Here is a 25,134-nt window from a genome sequence, read left to right as displayed (position 1 = left end):
GGCTTTTGTTGAAAAGATTGCAGAATGAGTAGTAGGATGGGGCTTGAGGAAGACATTCTAGCCATCAAAAATTGTACAGGAAAGAAAATAAAGGTGCACAGGATGTTAGGGAAAGGGTGGTGTTTTGAAGGGGCAGTTGAAGAAGATGTTTGGGGAGGGAGTGACAAGCTGAAACTACAAAAGTGAACTGTTTTAAATACTGAAAAATATGGTAAAATAACTTCAAGACATTACCGTATTTTGTTTATTTCTCAGACACTTATATTAACCTTTTAACTCAATCAAAATTTGATATGTAAGTATGTACACATACTCAAAAAGAGAAATAGTTCTACTAGACTTAACTACAAAATATTATTCATTCATTCATTCATTCATCAAACAGTAAAGATTGCTCCCCGTATATGCCAGATGCTCTACTAGATATTAATACTGCCTCATTTTTAAAATTGAAGTAGAGACAGTTTATAATGTGTCAATTTCTGGTGTATAACATAATATTTTAGTCATACATATACATACATATATTTGTTTTGTTTTTCTTTCTCATTATAGATTACTACAAGATATTGAATATAATTCCCTGTGCTTTACAGTAGAAATTTGTTTAGCTATTTTATATATTCTAGTTAATATTTGCAAATCTTGAACTCCTAATTTATCCCTTCCCACCCACTCTCCCCTTGGTAACCATAAGATTGTTTACTATGTCTGTGTGTTTTGCAGAAAAGTTCACTAGTGTCTTCTTTTTTCTTTTTTGAATTCCACATATGAATGATGTCATACAGTATTTTTCTTTTTCTTTCTGTCTTACTTCACTTAGAATGGCGATCTCCAGGTCCATCCATGTTGCTGCAAATGACATTATTTTATTCTTTTTTGTGGCTGAGTAGTATTCCATTATATAAATATACCACAACTTCTTTATCCAGTCGTCTGTCGATGGACATTTATTTTAAACAAACACAGCAGTCTTCTTTCCCTCCCTACATCATGTACTAGATTCTTATTCCACGGGGACAACATTTTAAATTATTTTCATTGTTCCTTTTGGTGTTTCCCTTTGTGTTTCTAAATAACAGGGTTAGATTGCCATTTGATATTATCCATTGAATTCTTGCTATTTGTAGTTAAATCATCATTTTTCCATCTCTCTGCACTCTTCTCCTTTGCTCTTTTGTTCTTTTTCTTCTTTCTCTCTGTCGTGTCTTGCTTCAGAAAGGAACAAATATCCATAAGAAAACAAACTAATGTAAAAACAAAGTTGGATGAGGAAAGTTGTCAAAGGGAAGAAAGGTAGGAAAGACTGTGAACATCACAAGTGAGATATTACACAAATAAATGTCACAGCTCATTGGGAACACTTGCTAGAATTGGGCCATAAATTTTGATCTAAGGTTCCCAGCTGATACATAAAAAGGTTTCACAATTGGTTACTTGGTTCATGGTGTCCTTAAGATAAAAACAAATTTGTTATTCAAGAGGAATGAACATTTCCTAGAACTGTGACTAAGACATTTACCTGGAAACATAGTGAATGTTCTCAATAACCTTTGACTATAAACCCAACAGTGCATTTCATAGGACTCTTCCTCCAGGTGTCTGCATGGCCCTCTCCCTCACTTTGCTGCAGCTTCTTTTCAGTTGTCACCTTCTCAGACAGTGGCCACATCTACAATGGTACCTGTAAAGGAATGAGAATCCTCTTACACCTCCTTTCTCTGATTTATTTTTCTACTCACCAGCTGACATTTTCACTGGTTTGTTTACTGTTTATCTCCTTTGGACTGTAAGCTTCATGAGAGCTGGGACATCGTTTGTTCATATCTTCCAAGTGCCTAGGACAGTGGATGGCACACAGTGGTGTCAGTACATAGTTTTGAATAAATGAATGGCTAAAACGTCTTCAGTAGTCTCTAGGGGCTTTAAGATTGTTTTTGTTGAAAAGGATCTTGTTTGAGGTAAAGCATGACTAGCCAGTTCCTACAACACTGGAGTCAGTTGGCTTTCTGTACCAGGTTAATATGGTAGGCTCAGACTTGGTGGTCAGCCAAAGAAGGACTATTCTCAAGTGAGGAGAGTGACACCTGTCCTGTTTTATATACAGAAAGGATTGGAGGCCATGCCACTTCCTGAGGAAGGGAAGGAGTTACAGGTTATCAAGTTATAAATCAATGGGGCAAGATTGGTTCTCAAAGGAGGTTCCCCTTAGCAGACTCTTAAACGAGGACCTGATAGGAGTGCCCTGGGATGAGAGTGTGTAGACAGAGGCATGGCTGCTATGATTGAGCCATCCTTTGGACACTCATTTCTTTCTGTTTCTTCCTTAAGAAAACATTTAGGGAAACCATACTCCACTAAGTTCCTAAAACTTTCTGAGGGAAACTTGTGCCCATTGTATGGAGGTGAGATCGCCCTTTTCCTGTCCTAGGTCTTTCCAACTTAAGTCATGATAAAAAAAAAAAAAAAAAAAAAAAAAAAAGGCAATCTCCAGCAGAAGCGCATCAGAGCCACATTTTTAAAAAGTTCTGCTTTTGATAACTTCCACTTTGGCCAGCTTATCCATCTTTTATGATAAAGGAAAGAAAAGGTGCTACCCTGCATCTGCTGAGAAGGGGGATGACCAGTCTGGAATTAAGTGCATGTGATTTTGTAAGTGGTGCAGATAACCTGGTCCCAGGCTATCTGCTTTACTTTCTCTCATGAGGAGTTTCAAAGTCATCTGCCTGCCCTCGAGGGCCTGGCCCAGGGGCAATTTTTGTTAACCCCTCCAGTTATCATTTCTCCTTGGCTTGTATAATATTGACCATCTTTACCAAAAATTCATAGTCTATCTTTGTCAGAGGTCATGGACTTGAAAACACACTTTCTCTTTTCATTGTGAAGTTATTTATTTTTAGTATTTTGACTCAGTCTTACGAAGACTAGAGGACCCATTAGGGGCACCAGAAAGGCAGATTTTGGGGAGCAGGAGGTCCAGGAGGTTAGAGGATGGAGGGGAGGGTGAGAGGGAAGTGCCCAAACTCCCCCAGTTATGGTGATTGGGTCCTTTACACACCATCCCTTGTTGTTAATTATAAGAATATGTTAAAACTAGGAAACAATATAAAAGAAAAAAAAAATGAAGGCAAATCTAAAAAATGAAAAGGGACAGTTGGTTAAGCAGAGGTTAAAATTTTAAAAGCGATTATAAGGTAAGAAAAATTAACCTAACAGAGAATGAAGTGGAAGCTAAAATAGAAGATTTAAAATCCCCACAAAGGTAAAAGGTTAAGAGTTTAAAAATACAAAACACATGAGATTTAAAAATAAAAGCTAAAATACGATAAGCCAATGAGCTAAAAGGTTAAAGCATGACTAAAAGCTATAATGGTCTAGGCTAAGGCCAAAGCCCATGAGCTGGAAAGCTAAAAACATCATTTCTTGGGATTAAGGTTAGGGGATAGGAAATCAGAACAAAGAAGGCAAAAGAAGGCAAACTTAAGAATTAAAATTAAATGAAAATTTGAGAATAAAGTGGATGAGGGGAACCATTACTTAAAAAAGTTAATCAGCAGGAAAACAAAAAAAAAGAACTGGTTAGAGGAAGTGGAGTATGTGGCCAAATTCTCAGGGCAGCCTGGCCTTCCCCGTGGGACAGAGGGGCTGGGTGGGGGCTGCCCTGATTGTGTCTTTGGACGTAGGGTCCTGGGACAGAAGGCAGAAGGTGTCAACCCCCCAGCTCCCACCTCCCCCCCGCCATCCCAGACAGCTGGGGAGAGGCCAACACCAGGATGAGCCGGTCTGGCCCCTGGAGACACCACGGGAAAGCACCCCCTTCCCCACCTTTTGAAGATTCCCTGTCACTTGCCCTCTGTGTTCTGTCCCCACTGCCACCCCCCAGCTCTGGCCTCCAGCAGCTCCTCTGTGATATTTGAGTTGGCTCCTGCCCCAGGTTTTTCTCCTTCCAAGCTCTCCCCACATTGCAACCAGACTAATCTGCAAACACCATGTTGGTCATGGAATTACATGGCATGAAAACCTTCCTGTGCTTATCATTTTAATTATTAAACTTCTGAAAGGCCTGGCAAAATCTGACTTATTAACTAGTGTTCTCCAAAGAAGTTAAGAGATCGTCTATGTTTGCACTTAAAATTCAACTCTGTCTCCTGCATTATTTATGCTACCCCCCCAGGATATCTGGAGGCTAAGTATTTGGAAGTTCAAAGTCGGATCAGGAGATTTAGAATGATTTCAGAAAAAAAAAAAAAAAAAAAAAAGGAATTCTTAATTCCATTTTGGAAATGTCAAAGTTAATTGGTATTTTGTTTCAGCTTTTGGTTTCCAGAGAAATTAGACAGACAGTGAAAGAGACAGACAAAAAGGTGGAAAAAGGGAGAGAAAGAGAAAGAAAGAAAAGAACAAGGAAACTAGAATTTCTGTTTTATGAAGTACTTCTGGGAAAACTCGGTGTCTGGTCTACCCGGAATTAAGCTGGGGCTCTTAGCTCTCCCTTAGAATGACTGTTTCTCCTGAGTTTAAGGATATATTATCTTGAAAAATATTTCTTGAATATTTCTCTACTGAAAATAATGAAAATTTAGCTTCTCTCAGTGTTGGAGGGGGAAAAAGATTTGGGAAAGAAAACTCACCCTGTTTAAGATGATTCCAATGAGTTTTCTGCCAGAATACCCGATACTACTGGAAAGAGGGATCTGCCACAAATTGTTGTCTGGGAGCTGTGCCTGCCTCCTTCACAGGAGAGCGATGTAGAGGAACCCCACTCCAAATAAACAGGGCTTTTATATTAAAAAAAAAAGATTCTAATTAGAACTATTATGATAGCACTAATTCATATTAAATTTCTATTTTTTCTCTGCAAGGGCACCTGAGAGCAGATGCAGGGTAAATTCTGGTCACTAGTACATTTGGCCTTCCTAAAACCATTTTTATATCTCTATAATTAAACTTTCAAGCAATATTGTAAATTTGCCGAAGGGCCTGGGAGCACTCTAGGTTTGGTGCTAAGCCTGACATTTCTATTTTCTCATGTTGATTTTTGCTTTCCTTTTAATTTTTACGTGGGTTGGAGTATGTCCAGAGCCTTTTATAAGCCGCATCTATCTGCACTTGCCATATCCACATTTAGAACTCTTTTCTCTCTCCTTGGTGAATTAAAGCAGCATGAGAAATGAAACTGAATTTTGGGAAATGGAAGATGTGTGTAGCTTAAAGTGAGGCACTTAAAGCCAACCTCAAATTAGATTATTCCAACTTAATATTAGTTTTAGACATAAAAAAATACTTGGGTGACTTGTGTCCTCTATTTTAATGCAGTCATCTGGCTCCAGCTGACAGCAGGAACAGAAGTTCCCATAAATTGTGAGAAAGGCAGGCTTCGCTATACTTCTCAAAAGTCTCCAGGATGTAAAGGAAATCTAGAAGACGGGATCTAAAATTTCCTGCCTTCTGCTTTTTGAGTTACCCTAGTCTTAGTCTGAGGTTTGGCTTATTCAATAGTTCATCATATTTTTAAATCTGTTATGGACTGAATACGAATACGTCACCACCCCGCCCCCAAGTCATATGTTGACGCCTTAACCTGCCCCCCAGTCCTGCCCCAAGTGTGGCTGTATCTGAAGTAAGGAAGTGATTAAGTTTAAATGAGGCCATAAGGATGAGGGCTTGATCCAACAGGATTAGCATCCTTATAAGAGGAGGCACCAGACAGCTCCCCCAGCTCCCACCACCCCTCCCACTGCCCACGTGCCAAGGGAAGGCCATACGAGGGCACAGGGAGAAGGCAGCTGCCTACAGGCCGTGCCGAGGGAGGGCACTTACCAGAAACCAAATTGGCCAAACCCTTCGTCTTGGACTTACCAATTATGGTATTTGGTTGTGGCGACCTGAGAAGACATATGGTATTCCTGTTAGTACTGAAAATAAAAGAAGAGACATTAGTTTCAAAAGGGAGATTGGTTACAAAAGAAGGTCAGGCACCTTGTTTGTCTTGTTTAACAACTGTATCCCTAAACCTGGAGGAGGCCTAGCTCATGGCAGATACCTGGTGTTTATTTTGTCAAGTGAATGAAGGGAGGGATAATGAACGAGTAGATAAAACATCTCAGCTCCTCATGATGGCCAAACCGGTCACTGAGGTGGGTTACCAAAGGCAGTACTGTGTTTCCACCCTTAACGTTTTTTTAATGCGTACCTGTCTTGTTTATTTCTGATGGTTTTAGGGCAGGTCCCCACTAAAGGCCATCCTATTTTTTTTTTTAACCCCAGATTTTATATGGATTTCACTAGGATTTTCATTACCTTTTTCTCTTCCTTGCCAGGATTCAATTCAGGATTCCACATGGCACTTAGCTGTCATGTCTCCCCAGCCTCCTTTGATCTATGATTGTTTCCCAGTTTCTTTATCTTGTTCTTCAACACCCTGAGGAGTACTGGCAAACCGGCCTATGTAGTGTCCCCCCGTCTGGATGTGTCTCTTAGTTTTCTCACATGTATACTGAGGTTATGGGTTTTGGGAAAGAACACAGAGGTGAAATGCCCTTTTCATCACATGATATGAGAAGGCACATGGGGGAGAAGGGGTAGAGCTCAGCGGTAGAGCGTGTGCTTAGCATGCATGAGGTCCTGGGTTCAATCCCCAGCACCTCCATTAAAGAAAAAAAATAGAATAAAATTATTTTTTAAAAAAGAAGGTATATGATAGCCACAAGGAATCATAAGTGAAAAACCGAAGTTATTTGTACCAAATTATCATGATTATGTAACACTTCTATAGTATTTGCAACAATAATACTTCATACCTTCTGACTGGTCATAGAAGAGCTCAATCTTGTCTCCTAAATTCAGAAATGAAAACTGCTTCCTTTCCACCAGTGTTGTAGAAAGTAAGATGATATGTGTATCTTTGTGTGTGGTCTTATATGTAATTAATATTATCTTCATTTTTCTCTTTTTTTAGGGTTTTTAAAAAATTTATTATCATTTATTTTATTTTTAAGCTTTTTGGGGGTACTTAGGTTTATTTATTTATTTAAAAATTTATGTAATGGAGGTACTGGAGATTGGACCCAGTACCTCATACATGCCAGGCACTCGCTCTACCACTGAGCTCTATACCCCACCCTGAATATTATCTTTATAGCAAATCTTTTCCCCTATCAGAAGAACCACAGTGAAATAGGCTGGATGAATAAGAAAGGAGGGGTTTTTTTCTCCAAGGTTCTTGGTTCATATCTGAGATCCAGATAGGCACTTTGACAGCAGAAAGCGCAACTTAGCTCTCCCAGTGTTCATGCATTAGGCACCTTGTAAAATACAATTTATTTAATGTCCTGCCAGCCATACCACCCTCAAGTGTGATGTCATCAACACATTAAATAAAGACGTTTGGGACCTCCAGAGAATGAGTTTTGGCAGGTAACCCGAAAGGTAGTCTTGAAGCAGTAGCGTGGTCTCCCTTGGGTTCCACCTGAGTGATGCGCTGGTAAGTAAATGCAGGGCAGGGCTCTGTGAGCTGATGTGCAGAAATTAAGAGCCAGTAAAACCAAGTCAGACCACTTCGTTCTAAAAAGATTGAGATGTTTCCTTGGCCTTGTATTTTGTGGGAACATTTATATTGGAACTTATCCAACGCTGAGTCAAATTAGGGTGAGTAAAGTAGCCTGTGGGGTATGGCGTGCTTGTCCAGAAGGGGTCGTTCCCTTGGCCAGGCTTGGGCATGTGAATGGACACTTTGCTCCCAACAAGGTCTTTAAGTTACTCAGCTTCACTCTTGAATTGGGCCCATTGTGTCTCATTAAAGTCTTGAAATTTTACTGGCTATTCATTCTTGACTTTCTGTCTTGGGATATTATTGAATGCATTCACGATCATGTTGCAATCAAGAAGAGCCTGTGACTCAGATAGTGAGATGTAAGTGCCGATAGGTAGTAAGGAAAATTTCTGGATTAAAGTTATTTTGACCAGGAATGTTGACTTGAACTATGATTTCAAAAAGATAATTTTTAAAAATGTCTTCTTCTAGTTCAATAACTCTTTTTGAGTGCCTATTATAGGCAAATCATTATGTTAGATCTAAAAGGGTATAAAGAGAAATAAGTAATGGCCCTGCCTTCCCTTAATAAATTGTTGGACAAAGATCAAATCTGTACTCTACGGATAATCAAATCTAGAATATTCAATCAAATAAAAATAGAATAAAAACATAGCAGTAAATTTTATGAAGCTGTTTACTTTGTTAAGATGGATAGCGATATGTAAGTTGGATGGAGATTTCATTTTATTAAGATGTTCCTGGGTGATGTGGCTTGTAGTTGGTCACCCACAAGCATTTCCAAATCTCACAGATAAAACTTCGCACTTGCCTGTGGGATTTTGTTGTGGGGATATTCTCTCAGCAAACGAGGAATCAACCTTAGACCTTTCAGTTGTGTAACTTGGCAGTGCTCAGTACTGCACCCACATTCTTTGGCAGAAAGAGGCTCCCAAGAATTCTGGGTTCCTAACCTCTTAAGTTTTCTTGTCATCAACCACACCTGTAGTCACCGCCTTCATTCCTTAAGCATTCCACTAAACTGAGTACAAACAGTTAATCTACTCAACACAAAGTCTTAATTTTCAGAACATTAAATGATGCCATAAATATTGGGAGGCTCGCCGAGAAAAGAACATGGAAAAGTGTTACAGTGACTTTTGTCATTTGTTAATTCTGACATGTCTTTCCTAATCTGTGGGTCTAAGTAAGTTCGAGTTTGGAATGCACTGCCCAGCAAAGAGATCCCGTCTCTGGTTTCCAGGGATGACATTGTCTCCCAAGGTAGCTATACTTTTTTCTTTGCTTATTCTTTATTTGTTTGGAGACAGACAGACTGTGAGGGCTTGGGAATTTTTCTTATTTTCATATATTCTCAGCAATGCATTTAAAATAATTGTATTTTATGCAGCATTTAGGTTTTTACTGTTGAAGAGCTTTTTGAAATAGCTACTTTATCATACTCTTCAAAGCGTAAGCTCTCTCTGGAAACTAGAGAGAAAGGAAATGGAATAAATGCATATGATTTTATCTCATTCCTTTCAGTTTTATCTCATGCTTTACCCATAAACCACTCTTTGCAATGAATGAATGAGGTACAGCAGTCTGTTCATGGATATTATTAGAACACACGGAATTTGTTAGGTTCTCACTTAAAAAAATTATTTATTTATTTTTTTAATGGAGGTACTGGGGATTGAACCCAAGACCTTGTGTGTGCTAAGAGCATGCTCTGCCACTGAGACATACCACTCCCCTTGTCAGGTCCTCTTTTATATTTTCTGCTGCACCGTCTCCCTCATCACTCCCCCCCCCCCCGCCCCCCGCCACAGCTGAGTTATTCCTGTGGAAATAGGAGATGTGAAACTGTGACCTGGTCTTCTCCCAAAAGAGCAACAGAAAATCAGGTCTCTCCTGCCCATTCTCTAGGCAGACTTATCTGATGGACTTGGCCTCATGTGAGAACTTGGAAGAAAGTTTCTTGGTGGAACATGAGTTGGTATACCATTGCTAGGGTCAGGGACAGAATTGGAGTATGGTCAGAATAGCCAGAGGGTCAGTTAAGGTACAGGAGTAATGGTGATGAGGTTGGCGATGAGGTTGGTATTGACAAAAAAAAAAAAAAAAAAAAAAAAAAAAACCCTTGTATCAGTGCGTAGATCTGTCAGGCATTGTTTTTCACATTTTATATATTTAAACCATGTAAAGCTTATCACAACTCTGTGAGGGAGGTAGCCTGATTTTCTCCATTTCATTTTGCTTTTACACCTTGTCTGAGGTCATACAGACAGCAAGGAGAGGATCCTGGCCTTGAGTCCCTCTTCTGAGTCTCCACGCTGCATCTCATGAATCCCTTGAGATGTCTAACTCTGTGACCCACATTCTGAAGTCCACACAGTCACCTACTTAGATATCTGAAACGAGGAACATTTCAGTTCTGTATTCATTAGCAATACATGATTCGTTACACTTAAGCTTTGTCATACATTTATACAGTCAATTAATAGTTTAGTTTTTTGTTTTAGAGGTAGGTGGTACATGATAGATCCAGTTGTGCCCTTTTTGTGTTTAAGACAAAAAGTTGGGAAATATACCAGCTGTAGACTTAACTAAACTCAGTTAAACTGTAATCTTCAGATCCCTTTCCATCATTTGTGTTTATCCGTTATCTATCCCTCTGGTAGAAGAGCAAAGAAGAAAATGAGTTTTTTCCTTGCTTTTATATCTACTCTTGTTCAATTGAAACACTCAACAAACATTTCTTTTTCCTTTCAGTGTCCTTTATTTGCTAGTTGTTACATTAGGATCTGGGATAATAATGTTGAACAGGACAAACAAGATAACTGGGCTATGTGGTTTTAAAACCTGGTGGAGGTTATAGACAAGTAAATAAGAAATATAAACACAGTTGGATGAAATAGAAGCAATATCTCAGTCTTTTCTATGTACAGACACCTAGTTATCTTAAGATTTTGCTATTAAATTAAAGTCAAAATTTAAAAAAAGACCATTAATATAGATACAAGAAAAACTTAGGGGATAGGGTATAGCACAGAGGTAGAGTGCACACTTAGCATGCGTGAGGTCCAGGGTTCAATCCCCAGTCCCTCTATTAAATAAATAAATAAATAAATAAATAAATAAATAAATAAATAAATAAATAAATAAAACTAATGATCTCTCCCCTCCCCCAAAAAAAATTTAAAGAAAAAAGAAAAACTTAAAGAAATTGTGACTGTTGATCTATTTGCAATGATGATTCTCTGGTATGGTGAGATTTTACATAATATAAAGCATTAATGGGGAGAAAGCTGTAATTTTAGCATCCCCAGGTATGTAATTGAAGAAGACGGCAGCAAATTGGAATAGCTCCAAATGAAATTCAGATTTTTTTTTTGAATAGATGAATGAAGAAAAGCAAAGTTGGCTACAGATCTCTGCTGTCTTACCCCATACTTGAGACACATTTGAACTAGTCTTGTAACTCACTTCATTTCATTCCTCATGAATTGATGATTGCCCTGCTAAGATCTCAGTGATTTTTTTTCAAGTTTTATTTTTCTTTGTGAAGAATTCAGTGACTCGTCTTTGTTCTGTTTTAGGAACAGCTGTTGCAAATCCAGTGTTGAGTTTATTTGAAACTAAGAGCTACCCGGTAGCATGTTAAGAGAAACAGCCTAGGTGATATTTCCCTGCAAATTCCTTTCAGAAAGGGTGAGTTTCTAAAAATTTACCTTTAATTACACTGAAATTAATGAGATAGGAGGGTTACAAGGATGGCAACAATTCTCCCGTTGAATGCGATGGACCAGTGTTCTATGTTTATGCTAATCCTAATGTATTTAACCCAAATATTTAGATACTTAAAGGCTACAAAAGAGAAAAAAAAGTTACTATTTGAACTGGAGGCCAGCTGGCTTATCTGGCTCTTGCCTAATGCTTTCCAAGTGAAGGGCCACTGCCCAGGCTCTATGAGTTTCTTTGACAAATTCCCAAGTCATGTCTGCCTACAAATCATATTAAAATAAATCTGAATGGTATAACACTCTGAGTCTTTGAGAGGAGCTGACTTTTCAGAACTAAGCAAACAACAAGCTACTACTAACACAACCGTTAAAAAGAAAACCACAAAACTACCACCAGACGCTACAAATCTTTGGGCCTCTTCATTCCCAGCTCGGAAGTTTTAACTGATTCAGGGAGAAGCATTTATGTAATGTTTGCAAAGTCTCCTGTGGACGTATAAAGTACGACAGCAAATTCTTTAAGCCTTAAATTTGTGGAATTGCTCAACAACCCATTGGGACATATATCTTAAATCTTTGTACAGAGTCTATTACGCTAAGTTTCTACCTACACCACCTCTTACTCCAGACAACAACCCTGAGAGGTGAGAATTATTGCCAAATGAGGAATGGAAGTTGAATCACTCATTTAAAGTCATGTCACAAACAGACGTGCAAAGTCTAAGGTCACTGAGCTAGCAAATGGCTGAGCTGGGACAGGCGTGGGCCTTTCTAATTCAAAATTCCATCTGCCTTACTGCAGTTGAGAACTCATCTTTTAAGTATCTGTCTTGGGAAAGTGCAAAAGCAATAAAGAAGACATTTATTAGAGGCAGAACTCAAGACACAGAAACACTGGGCAAGTCTGTGGCAACGTGCTGGCTCCCTCTTTTAACTCCACCCCCTTCAAGTGAAGCCCTTTCTACCTTCTCCTTTTCCCTTTCTTCCTCTTGCCTCTATGCCTCTTGTTTCCTTTGGTCTCTATACTGCTTATCTCTACTCTGTACTAATATGGGTAATTCTTTCTAAGTGCCCATCAATATCTGCAAAACTGTCTGCATATTACAACAAAGAGGGAGCTGAAAAGATAACGAAATAAAAGACATAGAGTGTGGAGACCAAGATATTTCATTCAAATCTCACAGTCAAGTTTGGTTTTTCTGTTCTCTTCCAATAAACTGGTCACAAAGAATCATTGACTGATGGCATTTTAGAGTTGGAAAGAACTGCTCAGTGTAATCAAGTCAACATCTTCACTGTGAAGATGAAGGAAGTGTGTCTGAGGGAACAGGGTTGACTTGGATAAGGTCAAAAAGCCAGCAAGTGGCAGATCTGGGACTTCTCCATGGGAACCCTCGTGCTCAATTATGCCCTCTCCTTTGAATCCATGTGACAAAATCTCTCTCATGGCTCATAGAGGGACTGCTTGGTTTCTCTCCAAGCACAGAATTCCTTGCCATGCTGGATGAGGTAGTGTACACTGCATTTCAGATTTTGAGTTCTGGAATCAGGTAGACTTGGGTCCAAATCTTAACTCTACCACTTGCTAACTCTGAGAGTCAAGTCCTATTACTTACCCTCTTTAAGACCCAGTTTCCTCATTGGTTAACACGTGGATGGCACTTCGTGTCTTCTGTGGTTCTTGAGAGGATTAAAAGTATAGTACTTAATGTTTATAGACTGCTTGCTTGCTCTTGGGTTATATTCTGTGTTAAATGTTGCTACATTGATTTTTTTTCATGTAGTACTTATAAAGTATGCAAAGTACTACTATATGGTCTAAAGCATATAGTAGAATGGTTTAGACCATACAGCAGTGCATGTGCATACTTGTATGTGTGTTTGCACACATATATATATAGATCAATTAGAAATCTTTCTCTCTCTCTCTCTCTCTCTCTCTCTCACACACACACAAGCCAGGAATTTCATTTAAGCCTTGACTACATCGACTTAAAATAAGTAACAGTATCCTCTAGTTGGCAGTCCCGGGCCCTTGTGGTTGTCCCATGAAGCTACTGGGGCTCACACTCTTTCTGTCTATCTGCCCTGCCAAAATCTTGGTAGAAAGCTTCCACTCTTAAGGTCACAGGATGGCTGCTTAGTCATACTACCATCTGTGCTTCACGAGTCAAATAGCAGGAAGGAAGAGAGGAAGGAGCAGAAGGACCAAGCGTGTGCTCCTGGAAACGTTGCCCAGTGACATGTAAGTGTTCTTATTTACTCATCACTAACACTTCTATCTGTAGGATATGTACCTACATATACATACATATACATGTACATATATATACACTCTCCCTGTATATTCACACATATACCTTTTATTGTAAAGAAGACATTGTTACTTATCACATGTAGCAGGGGGGTCTCAGTATACATAGAAGTCAGGAATATGAATATGACTTTCACATCATCCTAGTGGCTGGAATTTGGGGCTGAGATTAAGGAAAAAAAATTGTCATGCAAACAAGATGATTTATTCTGTGTTGGAGTAACTGAAACAGGATTCAGAAAGGAGTATAACAGCAGAGAAGCAGTAAATCAGCTAGAAATGTGGTTGAAGGGAGAGCTATGGAAGGAAATTCACCGAGGTGGAGCCACATGGTCCAGGAAGGAACCGAACCTGTAAGTAGGAGACCTGGAAGTTGCTCTCGCTCAAGGAGTTAGGAAGCCAATTAAGGGGTAGTGTCATCAAACCTTGAGGTCAACAGATGGAAGAAACTGCAAAGAGATGACTTGGCCTCCTCACTGATGGGACAGGAGGAAAGTGAGAGAGAGAGAGAGAGAGAGGGATCTCAGTTCATATTAGGGACAGGAAGGAAGTTAGGATCAGAAGGGAAATATAACAGTTTATAATAAGTTGCTCCAAATTGAACTGAGTCATGAATCTGTGTCCTTACATTCCATGACATATAATAAAATAAATTCTCCACCTTCCCTGCCTTCCTGGGCTTGGGCTCTGTTCCACATCCCTTACAGAGCAGGGCCACTGAGGAAGACAGACAACAAAGGGACACAGAGCCAAATTTGGAGTCTTAGAAGAGCATCTCTTGAGACATTGGCTGAGAACTGTAGACAGTTACTCGTGGCACAGATTTTCCAGAATTTTTCCATTCAGAGATACTCTGAGTCCATTTTGTTGTTGGCCTTTGGGACTTGACAAATGAATGGTGTATGGACTAGTTCCAGCAGCTTCCTAAAGGACGGCATGAAATCTTGTGGGTTTATCAATTCTTCGTTAGCTGTGTTTGAGGCTAAGGGTGCCTAGCACGTATAAGCTGTCTATAAAAATGTAATTAAATTTATTAATGAAATTAAATGAATGAATAACTGTCTAGATAGCTCTTAGGTGGCTCCAGTAAATGACAATAGGGTTCTAGTACCTCGACTTATTCAGCTATTGACAATACTGCAAAACTTGGCTTGTAAAAAGTGCAACTTGAGTTTTTATTTTCTAGTATTTGGTTGAAACTGTCATCAATGGACCATACAGTGAAAAAGTACTTTGGAGGAAAAACAGCAAAAGTTACTTTAAAACATGTTGATTTCCTGTTAAAATGCCTTGACCTCATATCACTTTGCTCAAATTTACAGTTCATGGAGATGAGAAAAATCATTCCTTGCCCCACCCCCAAAAAATACCCCCAAACAGATTAAACTATGTCTAATATGTTATTGATATTCATAACAGATTGGCTAAAAATCTTTTTTAAGTTAGGCCTTCTTCCTTGTGCCCACAAATAGGATTTTTTTTAAACATTTCTTAGTATGCTTCTCTTTTTTTTGTATATATAATTTTATTGAAGTACAGTCAGTTTACAACTGTTGTGTCAATTTCTAGTGTACAGCATAATGCTTCAGTCATACATGAATATATGTGTATTCTTTTTCATATTCTTTTTCACCATAAGTTACTACATGATATTGAATGTAGTTCCCTGTGCTATACAGTATGAACTTGTTGTTTATCTGTCTTACATATATATTAGTTAGTATCTGCAAATCTTTTTTTTTTTCAGTGTAAGCCTTAGAATATGGGTCTGATTAGCTCAAAGTCTTCCCAAATTTGCATATCTGATACCAGTAGTCATTCATTCAGCAGTGCTGTAGTCCTGCTATGTTTAAAGCAGGGTGTCAAATAAGCTCTGATTCTTGCTCTCAAGGGGCTTTCAGTCTACCCGAAAATAAAAGTATCTAAACTATGAGTTAAAATGTAAGGGCTAGTAGGAGACGCAGTGCTGAAATATAGTGATGTAAGTGCCATCATGACGGTTTGCACGAGGTCCTCTGGCAAGACAGGAAGGCAGATTAGTGTCATTTTAACAGCCTCAACTTGAACTTTGAAGTGTGTGTGTAAGTTTTCTAATCTGCCTGCGCCCCTTACTAGCTGTGTAATTGCTTTATCTCCCAGAGCCTCAAACTTCTCATCTGTAAAATGAAGATGGGAGTAGCATTCAACTCGAAAGGTGCTGTGAAGACTTGAGATCGTTTCTAATGAACTCACTGAGAATAAAATAAAAGCTCTTTAGCATCGTGCTAAGTTCTAGCTTGGCCTCCCGCCCGTCTCGTCTTTGCCACCCTCACCCTCATGTGCTTTACGCCAGCCACACTTCCTCCAGGTCCTGGAGGGCACCAAGCTTCCTCTGAGTCAGAGGCTCAGCACATGCTGGGCTTTTTGTCTGAGGTGGTCTAACATCTCAAGTCATCCTGCTCACTATGACTTGTCTCTGCGATGTCAGCCTATCTATCTCTTTTCTGACCCCAAAGTTAAGTCAGTTCTATTTCACTCTGCTGCCTTCCTTCCTAGCTGCCTATTGCTTCCTTACACAGAACTTGTCACACTTTGAAATTCTATATTCTGTTGTACTTATATGACATTTATCTTCTTCACTAGACAGTAGCTCAAGGAGGGTAAGAATCGTATCTTTTGGGTTCATCACCATAAACTCAGTTCAATGCAAATCTTGGCACATAGGATGCACTTTAAATACTTGGTATTTGATGAATAAATAATGGAAGGAAGCATGGCTTTGCATATAAAGCATTAACACTGTGTTTGGCTGTTCATGTCTGTTAAGTGCCATCTTTTATCGTTTCATAGAGCAGGTATCAGATTTAGACTGGGGGGTGGTCAGGAAAGTTTTCTGACGAGAGATGACATTGGAGATGAATTTTGATGTCAAGTTCTTATCTTCCCCATATTTCTGGCTTAACGTGACAGAGGTTTTCAAACTATCTCAGGATGTTTTATGGCAATCTGGAAGAATCTAGTCCTTTGCTTTTGAAATTACTTAACATAGTTTCTTCTGAAGGGTTTGAAGTAGTATCCCACACTGAGGTCAGCAGGAAAGATGATTATTTCTGTTTCAAAGGTGGAGAATTACTTCACAAAAGTCAAAAGTTAAGTCAGGCTCTGTGATGGAACTTTTGGAAGAGATGAAGGACCAAAAGTTGGAGGGCAACAAACGCCGTGTTTAAAGCTTACAGGTCAAGGAGATTATTACTGAATTCCCAGAATGTTACACGTTTGGCAGCCATACTCTGCATGCTGGAATTGATCTGCCAGAAAAGGGCACGTAGGAAAAGGGAGTGGTCCACATTCTAGCCGCCTGGACCCCCCAAGCAAAACTCACTAGAGCCTCATCAGGAATCAGGATGTCTCAGTCTTGGTGGGCCTTGGCCTCAACTCTGTGGACCAAAGTGACCTCTGGGAGGTTAGAGTAAGACTCTGATAAAGGCTGAAGAGTTACAAGGTGCTTATCGTCTTAACTTAGGAATGTATTTTTTTTTCTAGAAAATACTGAAGATTTCAGATCTGCATGGCTGTTTATGGAGTTTTGTAGGAGACCATGACTCTACCACATACTCTAATATTTCAATTTTGCCAATCTAAGTTCATCTAAGGAACTTACATTAGCCAAAGATGCTGAAGGATTTAACATCTGTTTTCCTTAAAATGAGGGGAAGGCAGAAGGATTAGATCTTTTTGGGAAACTCATCAAAGTTTACAGCAGGAGGGAAAAAGTTTCTGATTTCTGTTTAAGAAGGTTTTTTTTTTTTTTTTTTTTTTTTAAATCCTCCCTTGGTCTCTGGCCCTTAAAGTTACAACTCTCGGAAAAGATGACAACAGAGACTATCCATCAAGCCTGACTCCTCTGTTTCTTCTGTCTCAGCTTTGGCCGATTCAGTGTCACCAGATTCAGTGTCATTCTTGAAATGAATACAGTTGCTTTCCCTTGCCTGACATACCAGTCTTGTAGACTGAGACTCTTGACTCCTTTGAGTCAACATTTATTCAGTGTTTGTTATAGGACAAACTCTAAACTAAGCTCTAAGAATGCAAAGGCAATAAAACGAGATCATTTCCTATGAGGAACTCTAACGGGAAGGGAGAAATGTCAGCAATTGGTTGCAGTGTAGTAAGTAATCCATGACAGGCACACTTTCTGCGGAAGCCCAGGAGAGACTGTCAGGCCACTAAGTCATTAATTTATACAGTGCTCGTTTAAGGCAAAGCCTTGCCTTGTAGCTGAAGATGATGAATCCCGGAAAAGAAGTTTCTTTTCCTCCAGGAACTTCCTCCAGGTCCTATGAGAGGCAAGCCCAGATAAACAGCTCTAATAATACATAATGAAATCTGTTATAGGTTCTTAAAAACAGCTGCGGAAAAAGTACCATGTCTGGGAAGATGTCTATTTCAAGCATTATGGTCAGCTAGAAATCCCCAAACCCGCCCATACCTCACCATGCTGAGCGAAGTCTGTGCATGTAAAAGTACATTGCTGAGCTGGAAACAAAGTAAAAAGACTCCTAAGAGACTGAAAAATAAAGCAAAACTATAAATATTTAAAGATAAGCCAGTGGTGAAAATCAGCTGTTCTTTTAAAATCACCTACCCTTGTCCCATGAGCTTTGGTTTTTTTTTTTGCTAAACGCAGGTCATGAAGAAACACTACAATCATCCCAGGAGGCAGGCGTGCCAGATTAGCGATAAAAAAGCCCAGACACTCAAAATTACAGTCAGTGAAATGGTGAACTAGAAAAATGCTTTCCCTGGTCCTGGCTCTGGGTAGGGGGGAAAAATTCTCCCCTGAGTTGGTCATCACAGGGGTTTGGGCCCAAATTCATGGTGCTTTTGTGTTTGAGATACCGTAGGCTGAGAATTTATGATAAAGTGACCCCATGTTGGCGGTGTCCCAACATGCCTGCAGGAAGCAAATATAAATTCTTTCAGAAGGAATGCACATTTTAACTCTAAGTCTCAAAAATTCCCACTGATGAAGTTTATGGGACATATGCTTATGATAACAAAATCAGAAAATTCGAGGAAAGAAGCAACAAAATATATGAATCAGGAAAAAAAAAAAAACCCTAAAGAAACATAAAAAGCCAAACAAATGAAAAATTAAAGACAGCAGCCTCAGACCCACAAAGCCATTAGATATTGTAATTATTTAATTAATATGTTTAATGTGTTTAAAGAAATAAATAAGAATATTTGAAATATGAATATAAAACGAGATTTTAAGAAATGAATAGGCAGATTTGAAAAGACTCAGATAGAAATTGTAAAAGTCATAAATATAATACTTGAAATGAAGAGCTCAATAATGGGTTGAACACACATTAGACAAACACATTAACTAAGGCTGAAGAGAGAATTAATAAACAGGAAGCTATCTGGAGAAATCCAGAAATTAAGAAACACTATGACAGAGATAATGACACTCAGGTAGAACAAAGAATGAATAATTTAGCAGGAAGCAGTTGAATCCCAGTTTAAGCTTCTTCAAAGAGATTTTCTGAATTGAAGTTGAGGTAATCTGTTTGGGGTAGAATAAATTAACCCTTTCTTTTGGGTTCAGAGCATGACGGAAGTTGAAACAATTAGTTGTTACCCATATACCTAAAAGAGTCCACACAAGATACTCTTGTTATATGAAAAGTCTTTGCAACAACGTGTCTAGCATTAATGTCTAACCTGTGTCCCCAGCCAGCCTTTAAAAACGTCTTTCACATATAGAAGTCTCAGCTGTAGGACTCCCTGTGGCCACAGCACCCTTGACTCTTACTGACTGGGAAACCAGCCTGCTCTGATTCCTTCCACAAGGTTTAGAAACTGGCTCTGATGAAGGTCCAGCCCTGTGTGCCATTATTATTACTACTATTATTATTATTAAAAAGTTATTTTATTGTTGTTCATGTTATATTGGACATTCCTATATAAGGGTAAGAGCAATGGCACATAGGGGCCCCGTAGGAGAAAGTGTTGGAAACAGTTGCCTTAGGAGAAAACACTGGGTGGTTCCAGAGGGGTGGGAGGGGTTAATACACTGAGCGAATAACAAAGAATCGAGGAACTAAAAGTCACATGAGTTTGAAAAGCATGACCAGTCAAGATGAGGGGAGAAAGGAAGTTGAAGTTTGGGCGGTGATGGTGCAGGGGAGGAATGATGTTTTCTCGACACTCTTAATGCTGTCCTTGAGACCCGCAGATTAAGTTGTCAAAGGCAGGTTAACAGGAAAGAGGGAAAATACACATTTTATTTGATATCAATGCTTTTCTGTGGCACTGGGGCTTCATAGGAAGAAATGAAAACCCCAAAGGAGCAGTTAGACCTGGGGGCTTTACCATTTAACAAAGAGCAAGAAATTGTGGAGATGTGGTAAGACAGAAGAAAAAAGGGGTTTGTGCCAGGGCCAGTAAATTGTGGGCAAGTGACTAGGAAATATATGCAGGGAGTCAAAGGAAGGTAAGGGTTATTTTAGTGAGTGAGTTATTTTCAGCCTCATCTTGGCATCCACTCCCTGTCTCTGGTGATAAGAACGGTGTCTTCTTCCTGGTACAGGGGGAGCACCGTTTTCACTGAAAATTGATGCCCTGCTTTTAGGTAGAGAGCGGAAAGGCACAGAGTCTTTCCTACGTCTGCTATTTCTCAATTGCCTTCAGCTCACAATAATTAATATGCCCAAGTGGCATGCTTTGGTTGGCATGTTGTGATGCTCTTCTGTGGATTTCAAAGATGGCATCTGGAGACCACCCTCCCTGATTTGGAGCTTTCCTTCCACAGTGATGCCTTTCATGGACTCGGGGTAGACAGAACCAACAGCACACTTCCTTCCTAAAGTCAGATTTGAATAGGGCAGCCCAGCCAGTTTCTTTGAGTGATTTGGTCATGAGAGCCCTCGTTATTTTTTAAAGCCAGCAGCAGCACGGGCGGTTAAGATCATTAGGTCAGGAACCAAGATCATGGGGGTCTGGAACCATATTCTCCAAGTTCAGATGCTGGCTGTGTGGCCGAGCTGTGTGGCCTTGGTCAACAGGGCTAACTTCTCTGTGCCTCAGTTTTCCCACCTATAAAAGGAGAGCCCAAGTGGTTATTGAGAGGCTCACATGAGTAATCACTCTGAACTGCAAGGAGCCCTTTCGAAAATGCTTGATCAGTGAGCTGCTGTTTTCGTATGAAAATGGGAAGAAGTTCATTTACTGATGGGCACTGGACTTTTGCTGGGCTGGTTCTGGTTTCATTGTCTAGTCTGCTTTTAATCAACGCTGGGTGCTTTTGAGTTTGCTGTGTGGGATATGAAGGGTTTAGTCTGCGACCGTAACTTCAGGGGCACTGCGATCAGCACGACTGAGAAATGTTACTGTCTGCGGGCACCTTTTCGTCACCACCGGGGACATAGACCTCTTACCCACTTTTTTTTTTTTTTTTCCTGGCGATATTTTCATCCTTATGTGGGAAATCTATCCCCAAGTCCTGGATTACCCTTATAGACAGACGTGTAACAGTCTCATCTATTGTTGGTTTTTCTGTCATAATTTTAACTTAAAAAAAAAAAAAACCCTGTGTAGTTTGCAACCTGATGACTGTTTCTGTGACAACCATCACTATGACAGAGATAATGACACTCAGGTAGAACAAGGAATGAATAATTTAACAGGAAACCTTAGACTCCCAGTTTAAGCTTCTTCAAAGAGATTTTCTGAATTGAAGGTGAGGTAATCTGTTTAGGGTAAAATAAATTAACCCTTTCTTTTGGGTTCAGAGCTTGACTGAGAGATCGTTCACCTTCTACATGATAGAAGTTGAAACAATTAGTTGTTACCCATATACCTAAAAGAGTCCACACAAGATACTCTTGTTACATGAAAAGTTCTTTATATAGTTAGTGCAACAACCTGTCTAACATAAATGCCTAACCTGTGTCCCCATCTAGCCTTTAAAAACATCTTTGGAATATAAAACCCTAAGCTGTAGGACTCTCCGTGGCCACAGCACCCTTGACTCTTACTGACTGGAAAACCAACCTGCTTTGATTTCTTCCACAAGGTTTAGAAACTGGCTCTGATGAAGGTCCAGCCCTGTGTGCTATTACTATTATTATTACTACTATTATTATTATTATAAAAATATTTTATTGAAGTGTAGTTGATTTACAGTATTAGTTTCAGGTGTACAGCAAAGTGATTCAGTTATACGTATACATACATATATCTTTTATTTCAGATTCTTCCCCATTATATTTTATTATAAGATATTGAATGTAGTTCCCTGTGCTATACAGTAGGTCCTTGTTGGTTATCTGTTTTATATATGGTAATGTGTGTCTGTTAGTCCTCAACCCCTAATTTATCCCTCTCCGCCCTTTCCCCTTGGTAACCATAGTTTGTTTCTTATATCCATGAGTCTGTTTTTACTTTGGAAATAAGTTCATTTGTACCTTTTTTTTTTTTTCAGATTCCACCTAGAAGTGATATCATCTGATATTTGTCTTTCTTTCTTTGATTTACTTCACTCAGTATGATAATCTCTAGGTCCATCCATGCAGCTGCAAATGACATTATTTCATTCTTTTTTATGGCAGTATGCTCTTAGTGGTAGGATGTGGCAGAAACCACGTTTGTGGTGCATTTTTCTTGTACATGAATAGTGTTTGCCAGTGTTTGCTAATGGGAAATAGGACAGGAGAAGCTATTACGAGATACTGGTATTGCCAAGCTCCGGAGGGTTAAGGAAACTGTGGGACCTCAATGAAACGCAAGTTTAAACAAAGAGGAGAGATGATTTATAGTTTAATAAACCATTATAATTTTTGACTTTAGAATTTCTTCTTGAACTAGGAATCTGGAGAGCAGTAGCCAAGTAGTGGTAGGAAAGAGTTTAAAGAAGAAAATATGTCTTTTAAATCATGCCTGGAAATAAGGAATGGATGTTTGGGTCTGCAGCTGGGAGGTCAAAAGGCCAGTGGAGAAGAGGTTCTTTTTATTCTAAACATATGAATTAATCATGACTCAAAAATGGAATCAGGAGAAAATCTGCAGCTGGAAAAGGAAACTAAAAGAAAAAAAGGTTTTCATTTATTTATTTGTATAAACACACGCACTGTCTAAGTACGTTCTCACACTCACCATCTAGCTCTTAAAAATCATGACCTCAAAGATAGAAGTAATACTAAGTTGATAATTGGGTAGAAAATCCAGCATTTATATGTTTACCTTGGCCTCAACTCATCTAAAATTTGTGCTGAAGCAGGAGTCTTCTTCACAGATTTTAATACAGAAGCCTTTCCTTACCCCTCTTTGCACCCCAAATCTGACATATTTCCAAAAGCAGGAATTAGAGTCAATGCCATGTGATTCTTTGTAGCGGAGCCTCAGAACTGTAAAGGGGGCCAGAGGAACATTGAACCAGCAGGAGCTTAATGCTGGTAAATGGTTCTGCTTCTCTGCTTTGAAGTTTTTTTTTTTTCTTTTAAAAGTTTTATCTATCTACCTACCTACCTACCTACCTACCTACCTACCTACCTACCTACTTATCTATCTGTCTTTACAACCATACACTGTACAAAGACTTTGTTACAAACTTTGCTCTTTTTCTTTTATTCCTTTCAAATTAGACTTTCAGAATTTACAACCCGGAATACTGATTCTCATCGATGTGGTTACTTCTGCTTCACAATTACTGGCTACTCCAGAGGGCTGGGGTCAGAGGCTTGATTAAATAAATTACAGCTCCGGGTCCCCTCCAATAAACCATGTCAGGCTGCAGGCAACCCCAAACAATGCTCCCTGTTTTAACCCATAATGGGCAGTTGAGCTCAGTAAATGGCCTAATCACTGCAGCATAAATATTTATGGGAGAATTTTTCCAATTAAGGTAGAGGCTTGTTTAGATGCTATCAGTTTAGAGAGGGCTTTTCCAACGAGAAAATGACTCTGAAAAGACATCAGGAAATGGTTAAACTCCAGAAGGCTAAAAGGTCAGCGAGTCTGCCGCGCACCAGGGCTGAGGCTGTCGCCCACTGTCCACACGCATTACACCTCCCTCCTGCTCCTTTAAGCGGAGAATTAGAAACTAGCCCTTTGTACCTAGGAAGGAAAATGTCGCTTCATTCATATAAAAAATATTTATGTTGAGAAATAAAAATGTGGGCAATGGCCCCAGCAGATTTGGTGCTATCCCAACTTTTACAACAGGCTGTACGTAGGTCTTGCTTGTTTGCTGGTCTAGAGTAGGGAGGGTGGCACCCACAATGGTATTGAATGATGTCCATAGTGGGTGATGTCAGCATGGACTTCAGGGACGCCTGTCGCACCCACCCTAGAAAGAGCCGTAAACGTGCAATTTGTGAATTGTATTATCAAGACAGAGCTGTGTAAAATTTGAAATGTGGAGTACAGGCAGAGAAACTCGCAGAGGAGGAGAATATGTGATCTCAGTGGGAATTTATTAATCTACCGAACAGTGTAGTTGTGTATCTCCCATATGGAATTTTACTCTTGGGGAAAACATAAAAAAGAAAAGTGGGGGAAGAAAAAAACCCCATAGAATGTGAACACAAAATACCTTTGCCTGAAAATAAACTTGCTAAGTTTATAGCAGAAGAAACACAGGAGAGTATCCTGGATCATACTACGAGAGCTGAGATGATTTAGCAGCACTGCTATCCGATTCTGATTTTTCTTGGAGGATAGAATAAAGTATTAAAGATCAAGATTCTTTAGCAACAATTTCAACAGTTAGCGATGCCGTAAAACACAGCACAAACCACAGAAGATGGGGAAGACTGGTCTATATTCAGATAACTTAGACCTCTGTAAGCCAACAGAACGAATGATTCTTTCCAAGTCACAGCTGTGGCAAAATCAAAAAGGCAGTGAGACACGTGAAAAACATGAGACCGCAAAGAGAGACATTTGCCATTTCATAACTGACCGGGAAGACAATCTACTCGGAGCCTCTGTCCAATCCCCACTTCCACCCCCATCCTCAGTGTGAACCTGGTAAGTATCCAGGAAGAATGCCTCCCAGCTCAGCCTCAGTAATGACTGGCTTTCGCCCTAACTGTCCTTTTCCTTCCAGAACTGCTGCTTAGCCAAACCGGCGCTTGCAATAGCACAGTGACAGAGCCCAAGGGTCCCCCGGAGCCATCCCTTCAACCAGGAGAGTGCATACCTGCAGATGCGCAGAGGGCAGCTTTGAGGGAGAGCCCCTCTGAGACACTTCGTCAGGGCTGATTTGGGTTCTGCACTGGAAGTCCCTGGGGCCTGGGGAGGGCGAGGCGGATTGTCTGTTAAAAACCTGCCCCACTGGGGTTGGCTTTGGGTGAGGAATTTGAAGTAAACAATTTCTAGTACTTGTTTCTGCCTTTCTTAGTCCCTCCTTTTAAAAAGCATAGGTTCTTAGATTTCCCCTTTTATATTTTCAACTTAATGATATTAGTTGCTCCAGAATTGAATTTCTCTGGAGAAAAGAGCTGAAGAAAGATGGGTAGAATCAGTCTTAATTTGGGCTGGGAGACCTGTTAGGC

At 39.6% G+C, this 25,134-nt stretch overlaps 1 long non-coding RNA gene across 2 annotated transcripts; it reads right to left on the bottom strand.

Annotated features, from left to right (window-relative positions):
- Positions 1-891: 891 nt before the first annotated feature.
- On the bottom strand, positions 892-24,889 carry LOC116667645. 2 transcript variants are annotated; one of them, XR_004324577.1, is made up of 5 exons: positions 24,780-24,889; positions 5,860-5,915; positions 4,632-4,778; positions 1,523-1,684; positions 892-1,212 (listed from the first exon to the last, which is right to left on the bottom strand). It is a non-coding gene; the product is annotated as an uncharacterized LOC116667645 (long non-coding RNA). The 2 variants fall into 2 exon arrangements; XR_004324576.1 differs by lacking the exon at positions 892-1,212 and having other exon boundaries at positions 1,263-1,684.
- Positions 24,890-25,134: the final 245 nt, after the last annotated feature.

Source organism: Camelus ferus, chromosome 12 (assembly GCF_009834535.1).
Source record: "Camelus ferus isolate YT-003-E chromosome 12, BCGSAC_Cfer_1.0, whole genome shotgun sequence".
In the NCBI taxonomy this organism is placed as follows: Eukaryota; Metazoa; Chordata; class Mammalia; order Artiodactyla; family Camelidae; genus Camelus; species Camelus ferus.
This window is presented reverse-complemented; position numbering and strand designations above follow the sequence as displayed.